The 24984-nt window shown below is 38.3% G+C and overlaps 1 protein-coding gene and 1 long non-coding RNA gene across 12 annotated transcripts in view; one reads left to right on the plus strand and one right to left on the minus strand.

The window, feature by feature from the left end:
• On the plus strand, nt 1–24157 carry LOC135443353 (uncharacterized). Its single transcript, XR_010438978.1, has 7 exons — nt 1–342; nt 413–553; nt 5421–5494; nt 21374–21525; nt 21951–22074; nt 22178–22262; nt 23615–24157. It is a non-coding gene; the product is annotated as an uncharacterized LOC135443353 (long non-coding RNA).
• The window catches only part of OXR1 (oxidation resistance 1), a 260724-nt gene that overhangs the window by 73102 nt on the left and 162638 nt on the right, over nt 1–24984 (minus strand). The window lies entirely within an intron of this gene.

Below are 24984 nucleotides of genomic sequence, written 5' to 3' on the forward strand. Positions count from 1 at the left end.
TCACCGGGCCGGCCGGCGGGCCCTCCTCTATCTCCGGGCCGGCCGGCGGGCTCTTTGTCAGTCCCCGGGCCGGCCGGGGGGCCCTCCGTCAGACCCCGGGACGACGGGACACCGACTCCCTCTGGCCTTGGGCAGGCTCACGGCCACCTGTTCATCTTCACGGGCTCACCCGCAGCCCTGAAAGTTGGTTGTGTTTCGTGGAAGCGCGGAGCTTTACAACCACGTGCTGCAAAGCTTTCCACGAACTTTCAGCTTTCCTGTCTCAATATTGCCAGGCGTGAAAATCAAAGCAATCCCTCACTTCTAAATCTTTTCACAGTAATGAAGATGTACAGTATAAAAGTAAGTATAAAACAGGACCGGCGGTGGCACTGTGTGGTTTTGCTGCTCCTGACTCCTGCCTCTCTCCCAGTGTCCCTGCCTGCCGTGGGATGCCGCCACCCTTGCTTGTGCCAGGCAGCCACGTCCCGGTGCCCTCCTTTGAGGGTTTGCCAACATCGATACCCGACTCAACCTTTGAACCGACTAGGTGACTTCCAGCAAAACTTACTAGGTATACACTTTTTCTTTCTTTTTGAAAAAGACATTTGATTTGTGGTATTCATTTGTACCTTTGCATTCTTTATCCCCATAATTCTTGGAACTTTTTGTTTTGTGGTATTCATTTGTACCTTTGCATTATTCATCCCCATAGTTCTTGGAACTTTTTAAGTTTTGAAAAAAACAAAACTAATCAAAACATGATCCAAGAGTTTTGCAGAAAAATAAATACCTAAAGCATTGAATCTCATTATTAAGATCTGCCTTATGATGTGTTCTGCATGTATTGAGGCTGAAAGAACAGCCATATAATGATATTTATACCTGTGCCATACACCTTGAGAACGCAGAACTGTAAGCTAATGTGCTTATATTTTAATATGAGTATGATACAATTATGCGCTGCATCTAGCTGCAGATGAAGGCATTGTTTAATAAAAAATGCTCTTGTTGAGCCAAATCTATTGTGTACATGCAGAACTACCGAACAAAGTGCTGAGCTATTTCAACTCCTATTCACTTGTAGCAGCTGCTCAATTAAATCAGAGTTTAATGTCAGCATTTTAGAGTGCTGATTTCTGAGGGTTACTTGATTTAAACAGTACACTCAAATCAACCTTTCTACTACTCAAATCAGTTCTTGCTCAGGAGATAATGATGTTCAAGATTTTTTTCAAATAAAACCTTTCACTGAAAGAGAACAAGAAAATTTTGACAGATTTAGCTCCTCCTTCCTTTCCCCAAGATCTTCCAGTAGAAATGGATGAGTAATCTGTCTGTTCCAAGGCTAGTGAATAAATCTGGTACTATGGAGTCACTGCATGGTATAAGTACCACTAGATATTTAGAATATAAACAGTTCTGCCAACCAGATATTTCTTGCCCTAAGCAGTGTAATTAGTTTTCATTTTGACAGGATTTCTGCCATGAAGAAGCTATGATTGGTCTTTAACCCTGGTGACTCTATTTTAGACAAAATCTATTATGTCTTTGCATGAGAAATTAGTTTACAAATGTGGTGATGAGCCCATTTGAAACTTCCAGATCAGTTGCCCACCAGTATTCCAGCCAGATATACACCTCTGCTATTGCATTGATTACATGTATTTCTTCTGTGAAATAATCCTTTTTTTTTTTCTTTCAGAACCATAAAGTTGTTTAGGTGAGAAAAGACCCTTTAGATCATCAAGTCCAACTATTAACCTAGCACTGCCAAGTCCACCACTAAACCATTTTCCTAAGTGCCACACCCTCTAGGGGTGGCAACTCTACCACTTCCATAGGCAGCCTGTTCCAAGGCTTGACAACCCTTTTGATGAAGAAATTTTTTCTAACATCCAATCTAAACTTTCCCTGGTGCAGCTGGAGGCAGTGTTTTTTTTCATTATATTGCAATAATAGAGTCTACAAATTCAGATAGCATTTTGATGATGTATTCAAGATAAATGTTTGATAATTATGAATTTATTTTAGCTGCTTTCACCTGCTTTCCTCACAAGTAGTCCTTCTGAACTATAAAAAGGCTACCTCTTACTTAAATGTGGAGTTTTTTCATAGTATTGAAAATGATTGTCTATACTCAAAAGCATCCATTTAGCAATGTTTTTACTTAGCAAGAACAAAGTCTTCAGTTAGACTGTTTTAACTATAAAATCAAGATTTAGGTATCAATGCTCAGAAGAGTAACAACACTCTTTAAGATACGTGACACTCATAAACTACTGATAAAATTTCATGGCATTACTGTAATACAAAAATTTATATTACACTGTTATTGAATTGTGAAGAATATAGTCAGTTATACTACTTGCCATCCAGAGGGACCTTGAGAAGTGGGCCCATGCAAAACTCATGAAGTTCAACAGGCCAGTTATGAGGTCCTGACCCTGGGTCAGGGTAATCCCAAGCACAGAAACAGGCTGAGCAGAGAGAATCACCAGTGAGAAGGCCTTGGGGGTTGGTTGATGAGAGGCTCAGCATGACCTGGCAGTGCAGCCCAGGATACAGTTGGCTTTCTGGGCTGCATCAAGAGAAGTGTGGTCAGCTGGTCAAGGGAGGGAATTCTGCCTCTCTGCTCAGCTCTCCCACCTGGAGCAGCCACCTGGAGCACTGCACACAGCTCTGGGGCCTCCAACATGAAAGGGGACCCGTTTGAACCAGTCTGTAGGAGGGTACAAAGATGATCTGCGGGCTGAAGTGCCCCTTCTATAAAAGATGCAGTCTGGAGAAGAGGAAGCTCCAGGAGACCTTAAAGCACCTTCCACCTACAGGGGACCTACAAGAGTGTTGGAGAGGGAATTTCTACAAAGAGTAAGGGCTTTAAATTGAAAGAGGTCAGGTTTAGATATTAGGAAGAAGTTCTTTCTTGTGGGTGGTTAGGCACTGAAACAGGTTGCCCAGAGATGTTGTGGATGCTCGATCCCTGGAATGATCCCAAGCCAGGATGGACAGAGCTTTGAGAAACCTGGTGTAGTGTAAGGTGTCTCTGCCCATAACAGGGGGGGTTAGAATTAGATGATCTTTGAGGACCCTTCCAACCCAAATCATTCTATGATTCTTTGGTAGGTATCATCAATACAAATATCCAGTGGTATGGGCTTTAAGATGCTGTTTCACCTTGGTTATGCCTTAGTTGTACCACACCTGTGCTAGCAAGACTTTTAAAAAAGATCTCTGCTCTGAAAACTGACCAGACTTAATCCAGTGTCTCTTTAAAAATCTAATGTACTGGTACTTAAGACTGTAGCCTATATTTCCATGTGAAAAGCTCTGCAGCATTCCTTTTTAATTGACAGGAGCAACATGAACACTCCATACAGAAGCAATGTGTGTCCCTTTAACCATAAAGCTAAACCAAATATAAATGGGTTTCACAATATTTATAATTTTTTACACTTATATTCATCTTGAACACCTTTACAGATCATTCTACCTTTCTGTCCTCAAAATGTCTGGAAAAAGCCAGGGTTTGCTGAGGAGGACTAATAAATCTGTGTTTGATCTCTAAATGTGCAACAAGGATCTCTTCTGGGTTTATCTTCTGGCCTGTGGTATCAGTGGAGAAAAGAGTATCTCTGTAACTCAGCCACTGAAAACTGTCCCTCCAATAAAAAGGAACAGGTCCTGCCTGCTTTTAATTGCTTCTTTCTGTTCCCATGCTACGAGTATAAGCACAAGGATTCATTTAGCAGGTGAATGAACTGCATTTAAAGCTGATCAATTTAAAAAGTACCTTTTAGTTTAGTAAAAACTCGCTACACTTTTTCTGTTAATTTGTTACTATTTTGTTTTGAGGTTACAATTATCCCCAGTTAGATCTCCATATTTGAGTTGTGTCTAAACACCTGTAGAAGCACAAGCTGCAAAACAACAGATGAGTCTAGGTAGCTGGGAGAGCAGAAAGGGAGGGAGGGAGGGAGAAAGCAGAAGTTTCATGCCAGCCTCTGTCTTCAGTGCCGGTGTGTATTAGATCAAGATGAGAAGTCAGACTGTGGCACAAATAGAGACACCTTCATATTGGTATTAGGCACAAACCCACATTCAGTAGCTACAGAAATGTCTCACAGAATGCTTTTATGATGTAATATTTAATAACACCTTATGCTAATCTATTGCACAACCTGGTCTCGTAGCTAGATCTCCAAATCCTAAACCAGAGCAGGTAGAAGCTGATTGAGCTGCATCCTAAAAGGTGAGAAAGAGAGCAGGGATCTATTTTGGTCAGATAGAAAAGGATGCAGTAGGGTAAAAATATTTCCAAAGTCTGAACATACAGTTATATATAAAAGTATTTCATAGGAGAAAAAAAAGATAAAACCTTAGCAAGTGGTAGCAATATCACTTCTTCAGGGACAGATCTGCTGCTTGTGAAAGTGCAAATTGTAGCAACTAATCCAGCAAAATGCCAGCAGATGCTGTTCAACTTCCTCAGGGCTGGGCCAGTCACATGCCTGGTGTGCAGGATATGGGCCTCTCTCAGTAGGTCTTACCAAATTTGTGGTGTGGCCAAGCTGCAGGCAAAAGTGCAGCAGGCACCAACCCAACCCCTCACTCTGTTTTGTGAGAAAGGAGATTTGCACATGCTTTCTGAGGTGACAGTCTTGGTGTCAGTCATTTGGCAATTAGTCAGCGTTCATTTGTGTATAAACAACCTCTAGGCAAGTATGTAATTCTGGCAGCTTGAACCAAATCCCCCATTTAAGGTTCCTTAGTCATTCTGGAGGCACCGACTGTCATGTAATGCTATGGGGATGCTGCATGCTTTTGTCAGGTATTCTAAACTACTACCTCTGGTCAAGACACTACCATTTCTGTGGTTGCAAAACCCATAATTGGCAAAAATATGAATTTGAATTAGAACCTCTTATAAGCTTAACCTCTTTCTTGATTTTTAATGAAACCTATTCTTAGTAATGTAAAATAATTCAGGATTTGTTTGGGCTTTTGTTTCCTTGTGAAAAAGATAAACTCTTAAGACACAGAAAAACATACTGCTCTCTGTTTCCAATGCTGTTTCAGTAAAAATTGAACAGAATGCTGAATGCACATGCAGTCCCTGAAGGAAGGATCAGAACTCAGGTATGCAGAACTCCCACATTCTCAGGCCTATTTCCCTAGGAACAAACTAATTTGAATGATGAAGTATGGAAGTACACAGTTCTAGAAGCAAAAACATTTGCACAGATCTATTTTTGTGATTAAGAATGTTCAATTTATTCCAAAGGGAAATTCAGTGTCAGTATAATTTTGAAAGAAGTTGAAAAGAGATAACCAGTAGGTGATACTAAGTAAGTGGGTGTGTTTAAAGCAGGTTCTTCACAGAGCACTGTGGCCTAGGTGTGGCTGTTCATAAGGTTTCACAGACCACATCCTCTTTTCAGATTCAGCAAGAAAGAAACTCCCATCTGCATACCAGCTTCAGAAATGGCAAACCTGGAATTTCAGACTTCAGCAGGTAGGGATATAACTCTGATTTTACTAACCAGCTCCCTGTAGGATTGAAAGGACATGGGGCCCATTCTCTACCTTGACCACTGATTCTGTTCACTGGTCAGCAGAAAATGTCACTCTGAAGGGACAAGACAGAACAAAGATGGGCAACAAAGGAATTTGGCAGTCCCTGATTCTGGACTGGGATACTTCAAGTATAGGTTATATTTTGTATACAATCATTCTTGAAATTACACTGAAAAAGACAGGAAGCCATAACAGCATCCCTTTCAGGAGAGTTGTTTTCTTAGTAGAAAACTGAATCAAATGCCTGCTGCATTTGTATTTCAAATATGGCTCAATAAATCTTTAATTTCTTAAGAAGCTGTACAAAATAAAGGTACCACACCTAGATATGAGATTTCTACAGGCTGAGGAGAACATTTGGACATTTCAGCTTACCCCTACAATATATTTTAGCATCAAAAGATGCACTGCTCCTTATGTTTAATTTCATAATAGCTAAGTACTGTAACATTCACTGTGTGATTTTGTGTTTTTACCAAGAAGTTGGTTATATAAATATTATAGTTTTGTTAGTTTGTTTGGTATCTAATGCAATCCAAGAGAGACTGCTTATAATTAGGACAGCCCAACAAGTCCATTTCACCTTTAAGGAAAAAGGAATTTTTTGCTTTTCTCGCCAGATTTCAAAAATCTTCATACAATAATTTAAATTTAGATAGTAAAGATAGAAACACTATGCAAAAAATTGTACAAACCAATCTGGGGCATACTGTAACACATATATGAAAAATGTTAATTGATTCACAAGTGTCCTGTACTGGCATACATAGCTTAGTTACAGGAATTCATACTAAGCATATGAAACCCAGCACAAGTGAGTATAAATTAAGAGTATTTTACTCCACTTTACCTCATCTAGCAATCTAATTTTATCAGATTTCAAAAACATGCCACAATTTTTTGACACTTTTGGATGTACCCAATTTCAGCTGCATATGGTCTGAAGTTTCAAAGATACAGGTCACTGACAAGCTTTGTTGCCTGCAGTTATCCAGCTTCTCTGCAAAATTATAAAATCATAGTCTCCATCCAGCTTGTTTTTATGCTTTTATTTTTCATGAAACAGCAAAAGACATAGCATTACAAAAATGAATATTCTAAGACTAAATATGTATTTTTTCTTATTTTCCCAAAGTATGCATATGTTTAGATGTTGAAATGATCCATTCTACAATAACATGTCAACATTTGTTAGAATATCAATGTCAACATGAAAGTTTTCAAATATGGCCTTGAGAACAAAGGCACATCATAGGGGGACTTCTCCATGTTTATGGCAGAACTTTAGTTTCAGCTGCAATTACTCAGCTCTTTATATGGATTACCTTATCAAATAAACATGAAACGACCTTCAGGTCTTCAGTTCATATTTATCTGGTCAGTAGTGGCTGAACAGCCACTAAAAAACAGAAACAGAACATTCTGTTCTTTCAGGGAGTTGTATGAAATTGAATCTGGACTCCAGGGTGTATGAATACATGTTCATAGAAACACCCATGCAGTTTAAGGATGTTTACTAGTTATGGCACTTGCTATGTCAGTTTTCAGTAGACACATCTTCTGTCTTTGTGTCATCAATTCACTGACATTTTTTTCTTTCATCATGTGTTTTGCAACTGAATGTGGAAAACACTGACAGTATAATTGATGACTCTATAGTATTTACTAGCTAATCTCGTCCTCCACACAGGCATAAATTATGCAAATGATAAATAATTGCTTATGAAAGGTGTTCAGAAAATTGATTATTCATCAGATATTTGAATCATAAGCAAACAGTACTGATTTTTTTCCTTTTTTTTCCTTTTTGCCATGTAAGTGTAACTATTTTTTCCTTAACACTCACTAAATGCTTATCAAGTTGTTAATGCACTATATTCCTGTAAGGAAGCTGCTCATACTTGCTCAGAAACAACAGAGCCAGATTCCAATTCACTTTTTTCACTGATTGATTGGTTCATGATAAAATAGAATGTCCCTCTGGTTCCTACAGTTGTTAAAGTAGAGTCTGGTTCTATACCATCTCTGAAGACTAAGCAATCATAACACAACTCAGATTTGAAACAAAAGCCTTGATTCAGAGCATTAACAAGAAAATTGTTTTCAGATCAATATCTCAGAACCTCATGACTGGCTGTATTCCTCATGTTTACAGGAAAAGCCACATACTTTAGAAATCCACAGTCCTTCTTGGGGTTATAACATTAAAAATCTTCAAATTAATGTCTTTAAAGTACACATTTAAAGTAATATATTGAACTGGTTGTGTCTGTTTGAAGAAATAATTAACTGCTTGTCACATACTCTCATTATGCTTGGTTGGCACCAAATCAGTTTACAATTCAAAAAACATTACAGCTTCTAGTAATGGGTTATGTGTTTTCATTGCAACCTTTAGACCTGAAGATATCTAAGATACAAGATGCTTTCAGTTCACTAGAAAAAAATTATTATTCTCAGACACCTGGAAAAAAAAAAGGCTTAAGAACAGTGATGAGCAGTCAGTTCTATGTAGAAATGCCATCTAAAGTACAGTGATATTTACGAGAAAAATGGGTCCAAAATATCATCAGAATTTATCTTAATCCAGAATAAGGCTAATGGCAACAGTTGATCTTTTGATTGCAAATTTTTAATTCTAATAAGAATTACTGATTTTCTGTTTTACTTGCTCCTGCTTAGGCAGTGCATTCCAGGATTAAGGATTAGTTAAAAAAAGACTGAATTCTGTTTCAGCCTTTGCTACCTGTTTTTTTGTGATTGTTTCCCTTAAGTAAGCATACGAAAGCCTTTTGTACGTACCTTTTCCTGAGCCACCAAAATTTGTGCAGGACATTCCTGAAATTTTCTTCTGAATTAAAACCTAGAAGAAGTATGTTGATCTTACTAGGAGGAAGTTCTGCTTTTTCCTTCTTGTTAAATCTTGCTTCTTAGGGAACATCTGGTGTCTCTCCCCTCCCCCACTGGCACCACATCACAAGCGTTTGCCTGATTCATTTGCTCCCATAATATCATGTAGAAAACTTGTGGATGGTTATTCACTCTGTCCTTTTGGGGATAATTACTAAAATTTATCCTCCAAAATCAAATCCACTCCTTCTAGATAGCTAAAGCATTTGAAGGCTCTCCATTACTGTATTATCTATGAATTAAGAAACTTTATCCTTTATACAGTAGTGTTTCCCCCTGAGATTTCCTATCTTAACTCCTGCTCTCTCTCACATTTTATTATCTTGGTTTTGATTGCTGTCACAGTTTCCCCTGAAATGATTTGCAGTATGTTGTGTCTCTTGTGTTCAGCCACATTTAGCTGCAAGGCTGTACACACCATTAAGAACCTATGCACATACACAGCTTTACAGATCCTGCTTGCCTCTTATTAATCTCCTTCTATTTGTTTAGATGGGATCTTCTGTAGGCTGCATTTAAAATTACTAAAGGCATGTCTTGCTATTTTCCTTGTATTTCATTTGACAATGAGATATTGTGAATATATATTGTGTACAAAATCTCAGAAGAACAGTTCTTTTCATAGGTAATTAATTGTTATCTGTCAAGGTTTTTTACACCAGTGCTTCAGGATCAAGACTTGGAATTTGTAAGTGATTTGACTTACAGGGGTTAAGGGTGAAGCACTAGTGACATGCTTTCTATCAAGGGAACAGGCTGTTGTATTTCTCAGAAGTCAAAAGCTTATTTCTTCCAACAACAGGTCCTAATATTAGTAAATTATGCTATGTTGGAAATACATGCAGCACACTAGTTTAGTCATGAACCTTAGTAAGGTCAGCAAATTTCAGTGAGAAGAGAAGGGAAAAACAACTATTGTCTAACCTTGATCTATTTTTGTATTAAACACAAAGGTAAAATTAGTTATTTGAATTGGAGCTTGCCTCTTGAGTTCCTAATTGACTGCCTTGGGTACGGCTCATACCTCAGTGTCATTAAAGAAGACTGCAAGGCTGCTCCAGCAGACATGCTCTGGAGCTGACACAAACAGAGCTGCCATGGAACCGTCCGGGTGCCAGGCTGCAGGGCAGTGGCACTGAACAGCAGGAGAGGTGACTCCGGTGTGGGGTGTGGCCAGATGCATGAGCTGCTCACCTGGGTGACAGAGCTAAAGAAGGGTCAAACAGCATCAGGGGCTCTGAGGAGGAGATTGACTGGTGCAGACAGTCTCCACCAGCACTGAGGCACAGGCACCAGATCTTGCGCCACTAGAAGGAAAGGATCCCCTCTTGCACTTTCCCTTCCACCCTCCACCAATGGGATGGGGAGAGGAATCAGGAAAGAAAAGAAAATAGAGCCCTGGATTGAGATAAGAACAGTTTAATGACTGAAACAAAGTAAAATATAATAATAATTAACAAAGTAAAAGTATAAATAATAATAAGTAATAAATAATAATAAATAATAATAAATAATAAACTACTACTACTACTAATTGTAACAAAAAGGACAAGGAGGGAGAAATGTGAAAACCAGGAAAGACAAGTGGTGCACAGCACAATTGCTCACTACCTGCTGACTGATGCCCAGCCCATTCCCAAGCACTTGGGTCAGCCCCCTTCCAGGTAGTTCCCCCAGGTCATACACTGGGCATGACATTCCGTGGTACGGAATATCCCTCTGGCCAGTTTAGGTCAGCAGCTCTTGCTGTGGTCCCTTCCACTTTTTCTGCACCTCCTCACTGGCAGAGAATGGGTTAGTGAAAAGTCCTTGACTCAGAGTAAGCACTGTTCAGCAACAACCAAAACAACGGTGTGTTATCAACATTATTCTCATCCTGAATCCAAAACACAGCACTGTACCAGCTCCTAAGAAGAAAATTAGCTCTGTCCTATCTGAAGACAGGACAGGATCACTAAAGCAATTCTGAAAAAACCTAGCACAACAACCTTTTAATACTTCAGACTTGTTTTAGAGCCTCAGTAACTTTCCTTTTTGTTTTGGTTTTTTGCACAGAAAGCTTTGATGGGCTCTGTGTATCAAAGTACCTCTGGTTTTACTTAAGATTTCATGAAGAAATTAAATTGTAATAATAAAGTTAGAAGGCATCTGGATAAGTAGAATGGCAAAAATCAACAACTGTTTTAATCATGGCTGGCAAATCTGTAATTATCTATAGGAGTCAATAATCATGTGGATAAGAATAATCTGTTGATAGCAGTGTACTTGTACTTTCAGGAAGCTTTTTACAAAGTCCTGCAGCAAGGAAATGAAGCTGTTGTAGGACAAGATGGCTCATCATTTAATATCCTTCGAAGTACAGTAAGCAAGAGCCCAGAAAGAAAGATTCTCAATGCAGCCCAACAGAGATACATGTTTTTGAGCTCACAGCATTATTAGGCTAAGGAGAGAATAACACGGTGATGTAGTTTGTTGATGGTACTAAATGATGTAGAAAAGTAAAATATGCTAAAAAAAGTTAAAAATTGATTAATAATACAAAACATAAACATAGCAGCGAGTAAAATTCATTGTTGATAAATGCTGGATAAAGACAAGTTTTCCTCTAAGTGCCTATGTTTATACATACACAGTGATGAGCTTTATGTGAGCTATCCAGTAGAGATATATGAAAGTGTCAGTCAATATACATCAAAAAGGAAAAATAAATATGAATTATTAGAAAAAATATAGTTACACTATACTGTAAATTCTTAAAATTAATATAGATTGAACTGCTGGTCACACTGTCTCAAAAAAAGATGCAATGTACTGAAAAAACATACTGAGAAAAGCAACAAAGGTGTTGAGCTGCTGCTTTCTAGGAAAGCAGAGGAAATAAAAGAATGTAGGTAAGCAGAAAATAGATCAGAGAAAAACAATTCACATTTCTTGTGATAAGAGAAGTTGGGGCACCTACTGAAATTACTGTGAAAATTTTTATAAAAGGGAACATTTTGTTACACAACATAACTGAATCACAGAATTCATTACCACAGGATGTGTATATGACAAATCTATGAATGGTTCAGAAAGTAATTAGAAAAATTAATAGAAAGCCCATCAAGACCCAATAAGCAAAAGAATGCAAATGCAAACTGATTTCTGGAAATCTCTATGTCACGGATTGCCTAAAGCTTAGAGGAATATCAGCAAAGTGTGTTTTCATATTTGACCTCTTCTATATTCTTTCCCTAATTACCAGCTGCTGCTGGCTGCTGTGGAAATAGGACACTAAGGTGGACATGAGTAAAAGATTACCTTCACCCCACCCTGCCCAGCCATGATACCACCCTGTCCCCCTGCTCTGGAGTCAGGAGAAGTTCTTGGCAAGTGCTTTCCTTGGGTCATTTGCATTTGAAGGGGGTGGGTGACCATCCTGCAGATGGAGGAAGCTCAGAAGATCAGTTCTGGGGTCTCAGGGAGATACAAAAGACCTCAATTGCTATGGATGCTGAAGCAGAGAGAGAGAAAAGCTATTATTTTGCTTTAATTTCTCTCTCTTTTTTAATCTCCTGAAGTGAATACAAGATGGTGTGGCTTTTCCACCTCAGTTGCCTTATCCCAGAAAATTGGAAATCTCACCAAGTAGCAGTGTTGATAACTTAGTTTGAAGAGGAGTCACGAACACTAAGTGTTTCTGGAAAAGAATCCACATAGACTATCAGAACATTCTCAGATGTCTAAGTCTTAAGGGCTCTGAAGTTGTACTCTACACAGGGAAACAAATGTGAGAAAAAGAAAGCATTGAAGGACAACCAAGAGATTTTGCCAAACAACCTGGGTATATTCTATTATATTGTAGTGGCTGTGAACTGCCCTGAGAAGCCAGCTGTGATCCTGGGAGGGCAGGGAATGTATCCTACAGCAGGTTTAGATTTAGCACACAAATATCCCTCTGTGCTGGTGCAGCTGCACTGCCAAGCTTGCTGGCAGGCAGGGAGAGGAGTCTGCTCGTGCCCTGACTCCACAGATGCTGCTTTGCACTCTGTAATACAAATAGTGGGCACAGGAGTTTCATAGCACTGTTCCTCAATGTGCAGACACAGGATAGGGGATTCTTTGCTTTTCAAAAATTAAAGCTAATCTTCAGAATTCAAGGCCTTTAGGAAAAGATATTATATTTTATGGGTTTTTTAAAAATCCAAAATAATATTTTTTACTGTCATGCAAAATTCTTGTCAGGAATGGAAAATCTGTCACAATTAAGAGATAAAGTGCCTGCAGAAGGAAGGGGTACTGAGAAAAGCTTGTAACCCTCTATGCATATTTCATTTTTAAAAAATCAACCTGGGAACAGTTTATCATCAAGTATAATGGTCCATTCACATATGACTCACCAAACAGAATGATACGATAACAAAATAAAGCAGCAATACCCAACATTTGTTTCCCAAAGTCCTACAACATGTCAGTCATTCTTCTAATATGGTACAAAATTCCTACTTGAAAATGGTGCAAGATTGAGCTAAAATAATTTTTAAATTATTTTATTTTAAAGTAATTTTTAAATTATTTTAATTTAAAAGCCATTATTTTAATTATTTTAATTTAAAAGCCATCAGAGAGATGGCTTTCTTACTACTGATGTACAGCACAAAGTACTGGGAGCTGTTACTTTGCTTTCTTCAGCAAAGCACAGAGACTTTGAGCATGACCATAACTTTTCCCCCAAAAGTTTTCTTCCATGCCAAAATGAAGAGGAACCTGAGGACTGTACCACGGAGCTATGATCACTTGTGATTTAAACTTTCAACACCAGGTATTCTGACTGCTCAAGCACTTTAAGAAATTACCCAGGAATTATCATTTATTTTCTACCAGTTTGAATCAACTACCACCAGTATCACCTGGTAGAAGGCTACCTTTTACCTTATCTCTCTTGATGCTATTACATTTCTCTCTTGTTACTGATGGGGCAGTATGGGATAACACAGAGAGTGCTGGCTGCTCTTTTAGAGCATCTTTCTGATAGTTCAGTAGTGCAATTGGAGTAACAGCACAGAATTTGCTCATTGTTCTACCAGACACCAAAGGAATCAGACACTGAATTATCAGAATTAGTATTTTAATAAATACCATCATTATTATGACTGTCAACACTTTTAGGAAAAGTGAAGGAAAGCAGACAATTTGGATTTGTTTGGCACTGAGACTGTACTCAGCTGAATTAAAAACATGGATATAAAACAAGCCAGTGGCCCAAACAATTAATCATTTAAACAGATTTCTGCAAACTAAAGTCATAGCTTCCTGATGCTGAAATCCTTTTTGATTAGGCATCACAAGTGTGAATTAGTAAGTGCATAATATCTACCCACCTACAAATATTTTACATTCTTCATATCCTCCTAGCTTACCCTGTCCTCTGGATTAAAAACATTCTACCTGATTAATCTATTTTGTATATAATTCTTTAGTTGGCCATTGGACTTTGTTTTCACTTTTTGAAAGGAATTTTATTTTTTTGTTTTTATGAAACTCAATTGTCATAAGCCTTAATAAATAAATATTTATAAATAAATATGCACCACTTGTTTTCATATGATGCTCATTTTCAAGTTGTTTGAAATGAACAACTTTTAAATTAAGTATTCCCTTCTAAAAAATTATTTTAGCCTCAGTACCATAAGATTTATAGGCTTTTCACTGTGTAATTTGCATTCAGCATTCTCTGCATAAGGACATCAAACTAAACACCATTTCTGGTAGTAAATATTTTATTTCAAACAATAATTCTTCTAGAAGCAGAATTTATTTTGTTTTGTAATTCACAGAAAACAGTAGTCTTTCAAATAAGATGTATAGTAAACTTTAAACTGAATAGTATTGGCCTTTTTGTGAGGACTTGTTTTGCCTTTACATTTTGAAGCTAGCAGGTAGAGAAAAAAGACAGTGTCATTTTATATGTTTTCTTATGGGATCAAAAATGTTGAGGTCGATTAGAACGTTGAGAAGCACATTAAAATTCACTATTTCTCAATATCTTAACACGTAATATTACTTTTAAGAGGTTTAATGACAAGGGAGCATGAGCTAGCAATAGCATTCACTTTCCAAACTTACTCACACTGGATGACACAAGGACTTGCTTGTACCATAAACATTCCCCACCCCTCCTACATGGACTGCATGAAAGCTGCCAAACAAGCTTTAAAGTGCTGCAGGGCCTTGGAGGAGTGGTTTGGCAGATTTTTACTGCATGAATAGCAAAGGGGGGTAAGCCTCTAGTGGTGATATAAACAGGGATTTCAGGAGCACTGTAATGTGTGTGTTCATCATAACAAAGTGCTACCTGTGACACACTGTGACCAAATGGTCTGGATGTAGAAGCTGTGTTTCCATTTTGTAAATTGGTCTGAATTAGGCCAATGTTGTCTCAGCCAACAAAACAGCATCACTGGGTGGTTAGTCTAGGCAATATTCTATCCTGGGAAACAGGGTGTTTCACACATGTTTGATATCCACAGCAGTGTTTTGACTGTTTAAATGCTTTTCCATTTGATGTTATAAAAAGAACCTTCTTCAAGTATCAGCATTATTACTCTGAAGAAAAAGAATTAGGAATAAATTGTGTGCAGCTTGCACAATCTCACAACTCTTTTGAAAGAGGTAATTGGACTTTTGAGGGCAGATTGCCATAGCATATTGCAGATAGGAAAATCTTGCTAAATTTTGTGGTCTGCCATGGCTCTCTTGCATTTTACAAAGGCATCTTGCATCATGTGAGGGTAAAGCATTCTTGTAAATATTAAAAAGCAGAGGAGCTGTGGGTTTTTTATTGTCAAGCAATATTGTCCTTTCCTCCCCCAATATTAATTATCCCTTTTCTTAAAAACATTCATATAGTCAGATATTAGTACCACTAAATTCAAACACTCCCCTTTAAATGAACTGCTCTTCCAACACTTTTTCAGCCTTGGTGTCAAACAGAGTCTTGTGGAAGTCTTGTGAGCCAATGAAAGTGTAACCACCCTGGCCAACCCTGCTGTGACACAAAACACACTTTATAAAAAATATTTTATTGCCGTCTACATATGTAATGCAGAGTTGTATTTCTTTGATAACAGGATCTTCAGACAGATTTCCAGTGTCTGGAGGTGCTTTGTTTGTAAGTGCTTTGCCTTTTGTTTTCCAGAACTAATGCTTCAAGAAGGAAATACAAATATTAGTCTAAGATTAAGTGCAAATAGATCCATAGGGATGATCTCCAAGTCATTTTTAGTCTTCTTACTTCCTTTCATACTGAAAGATGATGTGCAATCTCACCCAAACACACTTGAAATATTTCACATTTACTCCCTGTTACAGATCATAATGTTTTTAGGAGGGAAAAAAACCCTGAATTTCAGTGAACACTTATCAGTAATAGATTCTCCTTCCATTAGTTAAAATGAAGGATCCTGTGAGCCACTTCATTACTTACAGCAGAGTAAAAGCAATTGATTCTGTTGTACTTCAGAAACTTTAATTCTTCCAATGTCCTTTTTTTCTTTTTCGTCTTTCATGGTCTTACTTATATAAAACACAGGAAATGTTTTAACAATGCTATTGTACATGTCTAAATTAAGTTTTCAGATGCTCAGTGGGCTGGTTCTGTAACAAAATATGGTGCATTCAGTGAAAAGAGGGCATTGCACAAGCAGAGACTGAGCTCTTCCAGATCTAGAGGGAAAATTCTTTGTTTCTCTAATAACTGATCAAAATAGCACAGCAAGGAGACAGCAGAAAACTATAAGTGACAAAGTGTTTTCACATATAATAACAAACAGTGGATTGCCTACTTGGAAATCTTATTCATTGCATAAACTCAATATAAGTGTTTGAAAGAAAGTGTATGAACAATCCCCTTCAAAAAATTACCTTTCAAAATATGGCAGTCAATTAAAACAGCATTGCTAGAAAACAGTAATAAACTGCTTGACTCACTCACTTTTCTCAAGGACATATTATGCTAGATGTTGTGCATGCAGTACAGCTGTTTTTCAGAATTACAGTGCTAAATGCTTCATATAGTTTTATATGCTTTCTATAGTTTCATTTATAGTTTTACACACTTGATGTTATAGACACTAAAGTGCCTGAAGCTGCATTGAGGAGACACCAAATTGTATATTAGCATAGTATCAAATAGCATCTTTAGAGGCTTCTTTTCTTAAAACACTTGATCTCACTTGATTCCTTTTACTATCAAGGACTGTGTACTGGATCCTTCAGTGTAGACACTGGGGAAAGGAAGCTAAGAACTGTTCCACTCACAAGAAGCCTTTTATTTCACTGTTAAGAAGGTTTGACAAAGGGTGTGAACATTTAAGGCCGTATCTTCTATTACAAGGCACGGCTATTGTTCTGCAGGACACAATTTACAAGTGAAGAAAGCAGTTATTTTCCACATCTGATATGATTTCCTGCAGAAAGGGCAAAGCATCATTACATGATTTTCCAAAGAAAGCACACAGTACCATGAGTCACATACCCTGGATGAATTCCTTATATGTACAGGAACAAATCTTGCCTTACTGACCTCTAAGAAGGTAAAATCTCTGATGTTAACTTTATAAATCACATCCTGGAAATTTCTCCACAAAGCAGTTTCATGCAAGAATATTGCTTCAGTACAGAAGTATTTGATGGCACTGGTATAACAGCTTGACTCCAAGGTATAGAACTGTAGTGAAGGGGCATGGTCAAAAATGTGAAAGATTCTCTGAGCCAATTTCTTCTGGCTACTTGGGTCATACTCTTAACTCAGCCCTGTTTCTGGGTCAAGAGAGGTTTTGTTTGAAGAGCACACAGAGAGATGGAAACCACTGAAAATCTCAACGAGATTTTACAGCAGAACTCCTGTGGTACTACTGCAAGTCCTGAACTTTGCTTCTCTTATTCCACTCCAAGATCTTATTTCCACATGTTAATAAACTGGTTAGTACCGTGGGCAGCAGAGGGTTAATCAAGAAAAAAGTGAAAGGGAAACATACTCTACTTCTTAGTTGTTTGAAGAGCTAACCCAACATGCAGTAGAAGAATTAAAGAAAGCATTTGACCCAAGATTTGTTCATGCCAGCCACGCCTTTTCTTGCCCCCTCACAGAATACAGAAATGTGTGTCTCCCTGAGGACATTCTGCCGAGTTTTGAGATGTAACATCTTGACAGGGGAAAAGTACAAGTCTAAATATAGTATATTTTGTCAAACTTTGTTTAAAGGAATGTTCCAATAGATATCTGTTCAAAAATGCACCTTGCTATTAGTTCCTATGCAAACCCCTTTATTAATAGGGATTCTGCAAGCCAATAATACCTGTATGAGGCCATATAAGTGACTGATTGTTTTGGCAAGTATTCAGGCCACACAATAGCCTTTGGCTTTGCAGTCATATTTGCCATAGTCTGGAATGCAGGAGGTCTTACTATTTTGTTTCATCCTTTTTGTTTACTCACTGGTTCCTCTTCTCTGACACATAACAAACTGTGTCCTTAAAAGGCACAAAAAGTACAGTTAGCTTTTTCATTCCCAGAGCATTTTTTTCCATGATGAATTCTAACCCACAGCTAAAAAATTTCCATTTATACAGAAGGAAGAAAACCTTGCAGTGAGCAGGCAAAAAGAAGAAGAAAAGTCTTTGAAATATGGAGATTCAGTATTTGAAACTCCACACAGCATTAAAATCACAAATATGAGAGCTAGAGTTTTAAGGGGAAAAAAGGTAGAACTAGTAAAAAGACAACTTTGTCTAGCAGTCTCTGCCTCCATCATTAGTGTTCCCTCATTATACAAAAAATTTTACGATACCACACATTTCATACTGTCAGGAGTAGTGGAGGCACGGGCACATTTACTGGAATAGAAGGAAAGAAGCATATTCATGCAATTTTATTGGTGTCCTTAAAGCTTTTTCTTGGTGCAAGTGAAGGACTTATAGGAGGCACTTCATCCTCTCCCCCACTTCTGTTTTTGATGGAATCCCTGATCAGGAGAAGGTGCCCTACAGGAAACAGCATGCAGGGGGTAGCAAGCAGGTCAGGATCTCCTCATGAATAATATCACTTCTCTGGGAAGCCTAAGAAGTGTGATTTTTCACACTTTCCTGAAGCATTAAGTCCAACCTTTCACTCCTCCTCTGTGGCCACATGTATGGATTGTGCCTCATCTAAATACCTAGAAAATACTTTATATTCCCCTCTCTGTTTTCTTATTTACTTCTAAAGCTACCTATTCCTTGCAGTAGGTTTTTACTCACATTTTATAAAGAGCTCTTCAGGCACTGCTGTGATACAGTACATACCTACCGGAGTGAGAATGTGAGAATGGCAAGAAAACAAAAATTATGAAGGCTCAAGAAAAAATCTCAGCAGTGATGAGACAACACCTGGCGCATTTTGCAGCACCCCAAGTTGGAAGATTAGGTCTTAAATTTCAAAAATTTTTTGAAGCAGAAATTATGTATTCTGCACATCCTGATGACAGCAATTCTTTCTACTATTTTTCTTTGCAGCAGTGAAACTGCTGGAAGATATGGCTCCAATTTCCATGTAGGAAGCAATTTGCTGGGGGATACCCTCCTCCCACCTCCCACCTCCCACCAGGACTTGTTAACAGCAGGTGAAGATGCAGCAGGACACAGAAACTAAGCTGATTTTTTCAGCTCTTTCCCCCCCAGATCCTAACCCAAGAAATGCTTAGGTAGCCCCTGATCTGGCCCCTGGCACAAGACTATAATTTTCCTGCTGAGGAAGTACAAACATTTCAATGTTCCCCATTCCTCTTTGTGAACTTCTGTGCTGGCTCTGTGACGAACTCACTGACCTCTGTGGAGGGACTCACAGCCTCCACTGACACGGATTATGAGAAACTGATGCCACATGTGGTAATAACAATGGCACAACCTGAAAAGAAATTCACAAATGCTCGTACAGAACTTTGTACATAATATAATTGAGCAAATCTGCAAGTAATTCCATGGCTCAGGCTCTCTAAATGTCAACTGTGAAGACTCATTTATATTTAGTCAAGGCTCATCCTCAAGTTTTAGTCTATCTTTGACATCAAACTTAAACAGCCTTTTCTTGGGGAACTCTTCAACCTAGAGGCAGCACAGCTCGGGAGGATGGGACAGGATTGGCAAAGATTGCCTGTATAAAAAATTGCTTAGATAAATTTCTTCTTTACCCAAAAACATATATTATCGTTCCCGTGAAAGAAGAATGAGAGATTTACAAAGGATTCTGGGTGTTCTAGGTATTTTTCCACTGAGTAATTTCTGTGTATGGGAATCTTCCCTTGGAGCTTGAGACAAAACTTCCTCTAAACTCAAAATGAGGAAGCCCAGAATTTTGTATTTCCAAGGAGTTTATACACACAGCTCTCCTTTTGTAACTGACCTTCTAGAGGATATTAATTTATTTATTGGATCAAAAGTTGTTCTCTTTAAAAATGCTGACCATGTATTATAGCCAAAAGACATGTTCTTTCATCCCCTCAGAAGCGGACTGGCAAAGGGAAGAGCCTCCAGAATGCAAGGCCTGGGGAAAACAGTGGCCAATAGCCATGCAGAGGTGTGTTTAAAGAAGTCCCTGTCACATCAAGTCCCAGCTGGGGCACAGATGCTGCCCCCATCCAGCTGGGAAGGGTGGTGATCACAAGCACAGCTACAAGCTTTAATTAGCAGCATGAAATCTTAGGTAATTTCTTAGAAATGCCTAGAACTCTAAACTACTGCATGGAGATTGTCAGTTCATAGCTTTAAGAAGCCTGCATGAGCTGTCTGTCCCAAAATCATAGAATTACAGAATCATAGTATGATTTAGGCTGAAATAGACCCTTAAGATATCAAGTCCAACTGTTAACCCAGTACTGCCAAATCCACCATTAAACCATGTCCCCAAGTGGGGCAACTACATGTCTTTTAAATACCTCCAAGGACAGTGACTCCAATATTTCTGAAATAGCCTGAGCCAATGCTAGACAACCTTTCAGTGAAGAAATTTTTTCAAATAACCATTTTAACCCCCCCATGGTGCAATTTGAGGCCACATCCTCCTTTCAGGTCGTAGAGAGCAAAAAGGTCTTCCCTGAGCCTTTTTATCCCGAGGCTGAACAACAACAGCTCCCTCAGCCACTCTGTTCCTCAGAAGACTTGTGCTCCAAATCCTTTACCTCCAGCTTGTATCCTCTCTGCTGTGTTGTATTTCCAGCAGACATCTGGTCAGCTGAAGTCCCCCTTGACAAGAAGTGAAAGCGAATATGACTGGTTTTAGAATATTTTCTTTGGCTCTTTGTCTTGGTTGGGAGTCTAAAGCAGACTCTCACCATGATAATTGCCTTGTTGGCCTTCCCCTTGATTCTGACCCAGAAACACTCAACCAACCCAATCCTCACCATCTTTAAGCTCTAGACAATCAAAATACTCCTAACATAGAAGGCTACCCCAGTGCCTCCCCTTCCTTACCCATCCCTTCTGAGGAATTTATAGCCATCCATTGCAGCATTCCAGCTGTGTGACTCATCCCACAACGTTTCCATGATGCCATAAATGAGGGTAAAACATGAAGGCTGTTTGTATATAAGACAGCATTGTCCACACACCAAAAAAACCCCAACCCAGCACACATTTTAAAACAGAAATTATATATTTGTTCTTCACTTGGCTTTAAGGTAGCAATCACTTATCCAAGTGTAAGTGTATTCTAAAGACATAATGTTCCCATTTACTATGCTTTTGAAAGAGTTCTCTGTAATTTCCTTAGTAAAGGGTACATATAAATATTCTTGCCAAACTTACAGGCAGGAGCTGAATATCATCTCTGATTCAACTTGAATGCACCAGTCTGAGCCCTAAAATTGTGGTTTCACGTTTTTTGTTCCTGTAGAAACTCTTGGTCTACCAGAGACAGATCCTTCAGGAAAGACAGAGCACTGAGAACCTCAGACTTTCAAGTTGTATCTCCTGACAATTACCATCCTGCATAAAGAGACTGCAATCACAAGCTGTATCTGCTACGTTCTTCCAAAACTTTTACCAGTAAGTAAAGATTTAACCAGTCAGAAGGGCTTTTGACAAGCGTAGTGATTTCTCCCTGCTCTCCTCCAGTCTCTTTTACCTTCTAAAGAGAAACTCTTCACTGCAGTTTGAATTTGCAGGTGGCACTTGTGGTGTTATTTCCCTTAAGTTTTTGCAGTGCACCTATATGCCTACAGAGGAGGCATAAGAGAATGCAGTTGACAATTTTTCTTCCTTAAAATTGTATTTATAGAGGATAAAGGATATGCAAAACTATGCAAGGAAAACACATTTAAAAATAGCTGTGGTCCCTGTCTCTATCAATTATAATCTTAAATAAGAGCAAAAAGCAATCTTTTTGATAAATTTTCAACTCCTGAAGTTGAGTTCGTATTTTAAAGAAGAAGACTGTATCAATTTTAAATTGCTTCTCCTTTTTATTACAGGTGATCTAAAGAATAGTTTTCTTATAACAAATGATGCAGTGCAACAGAACCTACACTCAAGCAGTAAGAGCAGCTCATGTAACTCTGTGCTGATGGTGACTTCTGAGTACTCTGGATGCAAGCTGTAAGTTTTGACTGAAAACATTTTGTGGGCACAATACTAATGCTAAAAGGAATGCCCATCAGGACAAAGTTAGTTTAAGCAAAACACATTTTAAATTCACAAGGGAGCCAGATGTTGGAGCCATTTGAGAATCCAATCCAAAAGCTGCCAGCAGTGGAGGAACTGCATGAGGATCCCTCAGCAGTAAGGTGAGCACTGGTTTGCTATCAGACTCAACCCCAGATTTCCCTCATCAGACTTTTGCCAATATGCACATTTTGTACATGATCTTGGTCTGTGCATTGCAAATCTGCATTGCAGCTTCACAGATGGTAGGTTTGGTCTTCTGGGTGGAAATATTACACCTTGTCTTGGAAATTTTAGATCTGGGCTTCCTTTCAAGAGAATCTCAAGTGTATGTTCTGTGCAGAAATGCATCTATTTCATTAACTAGCCAAGCCTACAATATTAAAACTCAACTCCAGTCTTCCTTCTCTGGCAGAATGTGGCACTGTTGACATTCTATCAAAATCCAAATGTCCTAGGGTTGTAAAATGCAAACCATAAGAATAGTGACTTATAATAAATCTTTGTAGAGGTGAGGAATTCAAAGCCACAAATACAACTTTTCTAGTTATGTAGTAAAATAAAACTACATTTTATGGGGAGATAATATGTTTGAACCTACTTGTGAAGTTTCTAGTAGCAATGCAATCCTTAATTCATATTTACAAAACTGACATCCTCATTCTTGGTGATTCACTAAATTGCAAAAGTTTTTCTTAAAAAAAGGTATTTCTATAAACCTTAAGATATATTTTAATCCTTTGTAGGTAAATTGAATAATTCTTCCATGAAAATATACTACCTTTACATGGAATGGAATGAGAAAAAGACAATTTTAGTTGCAACTTTATGGTAGAACATTGGACCCGAAAGTATATAATTAAGTTATTTTTCTTGCTCTTGCTGTTTTATTGAGGAAAAGTGTTTCAAGCTAATACTTCCATACAGTTAAGGTTTCACATTTGATAATTCTGTGATTGCTAAGAGTTCAGCAACATGCTCACATGTCCGGTTTTCGGCTGTTTGGATGGCCTGGAAAGGCCCGGGGTGGCCTTGAAGCAGCCCGCGTTTCAAAGGATGAGAAGAGGCTTCAGTTCTTCTTTCGGTCTCTGTGTTTATTAATTGTTTATCTAAAAGATTTTCTTTCGGCCCAACAGAGGTCTGCTCAGCAGCCAGCCATGAGCACACTCCCTCCCCTCCGGACGGTCACCTATCTTTATACCCAAAGTTGCGTATACAATATTTATCATTTTTCCCCAATACCTTTCACCCTTATTGCCCGGTGCACTTTTAGTAATGACCAATCCCAAAGTGCCACCATCACCACAGAAGATGGAGGAGAAGAAGAAGAAGAAGAAGGACAGGACACGCCCCAATTCCTCCATCTTACTTCTCTAAACCCCCCTGTACAGAAATCCTAAACCCTGTGTTTCACCCTCTAACTACCTAATCCCTTCACCATTCACCCCGGTGAAATCCTCCTATCCTCATACAGGTGTCGTCTCCTGTGCAGGATCAAAGTCCAGCCACCAGACACTTCTGGAAACATTCCAGGACTCCCGAGCCCCCCAAGGGTGGTCTCGGTGACTCGGCACCTCAGTCCTGAGGTGCTGAGATCCCACACTCACACTTCAGCCTGCTGCTCAAGATGAAGGGGGTTGGACCTTTAAAGGCCTCCTTCAAACCAAACTATTCTATGGTTTGTGATTCTATGCTTTTGTGATTCTAAGACTAAGACTAATCTGTCACAGCCTAACCTAGACTGCAAATGTCTAGTAAATATAAAGAATACAGACATCACAATAATTTTAAAGGAAAATTGCACATGCTGGAAAGGAACTAAATAATGAAACAGATGAAGTACATCAAATTTGTTTAGGGAACAAAATAAACATTTCCTTGTGGCAAAGGAGGAAAAAAATCTAGGAGAAATGTTACTTGCATTGTCCCCAAATTATCCTTCAAAATTTTGTTAAGATATTCTTTCACATTTCAGGTATCACTTATAACTGCAAATTACAATAATTTATTATGACATTGTACGTCCATATATATATATATATATATATATATATATATATATGTATTTTTATCTTTTTTTCCCCTATAGCAGGTTGTTTCAAATTATAATAATAAAATATTTTGAGCACTGAAGTGGTTTGCTAATCTTTTGTAATATATTGCAATTCTGGAAATAATTATTTCCACTTCTCACTTTTTCTTTATTATTTATCTGCTATAGAAATAAAGAGAAATTTATTCTAACAGAAATTTTATCTGCTATATAAACCTGTGTGGCTATGAATTTTTTCAATTCATAGCCACACAGGTTTATATAGCAGATAAAATTTCTGTATAAAACTCTGAAATAGCAGAATAGTATCTGAAACAGTTCAGTGTAGTATCAAAGCAACCTACAGTTATCATAATTACTTTTATAGAAATTAGGTTAATTACTTTTATAGAAATTAGGTGTGGTTAGACACTTTGCAAAAATAGGGTTCAATTCTAAATCTACAGTCAGTTGAATTTCTGCTGTTCTAAGGCTGGTTCATCAAAGCCCCAGTCCATAGTAATCACACTGCTAATCTGACATATGCCAGTTGAGAATGTCCTAAAATGCCAGCCACCATCTGGGAACAGCTAAAGAACAGTAGCTACTGCTCTGATCCTTTCTGTTCCTCCAGTATTCTTCAGGCAAAGAAGCAACAAAGCTACCTCAATGACATTATGTAATTTATGAGTATCTGTCTGCATTTTGTCTAGCTTTGTAAACTGTCTTTTGCTATTTTTTTTGTCTCCAAGTTATTCCCAGCTTTCCCATTCTGACCTCTTTCATGTCTACATCTTCACCCACATGCCCAG

This window comes from Zonotrichia leucophrys, chromosome 2, assembly GCF_028769735.1.
Source record: "Zonotrichia leucophrys gambelii isolate GWCS_2022_RI chromosome 2, RI_Zleu_2.0, whole genome shotgun sequence".
Classification (NCBI taxonomy): domain Eukaryota; kingdom Metazoa; phylum Chordata; class Aves; order Passeriformes; family Passerellidae; genus Zonotrichia; species Zonotrichia leucophrys.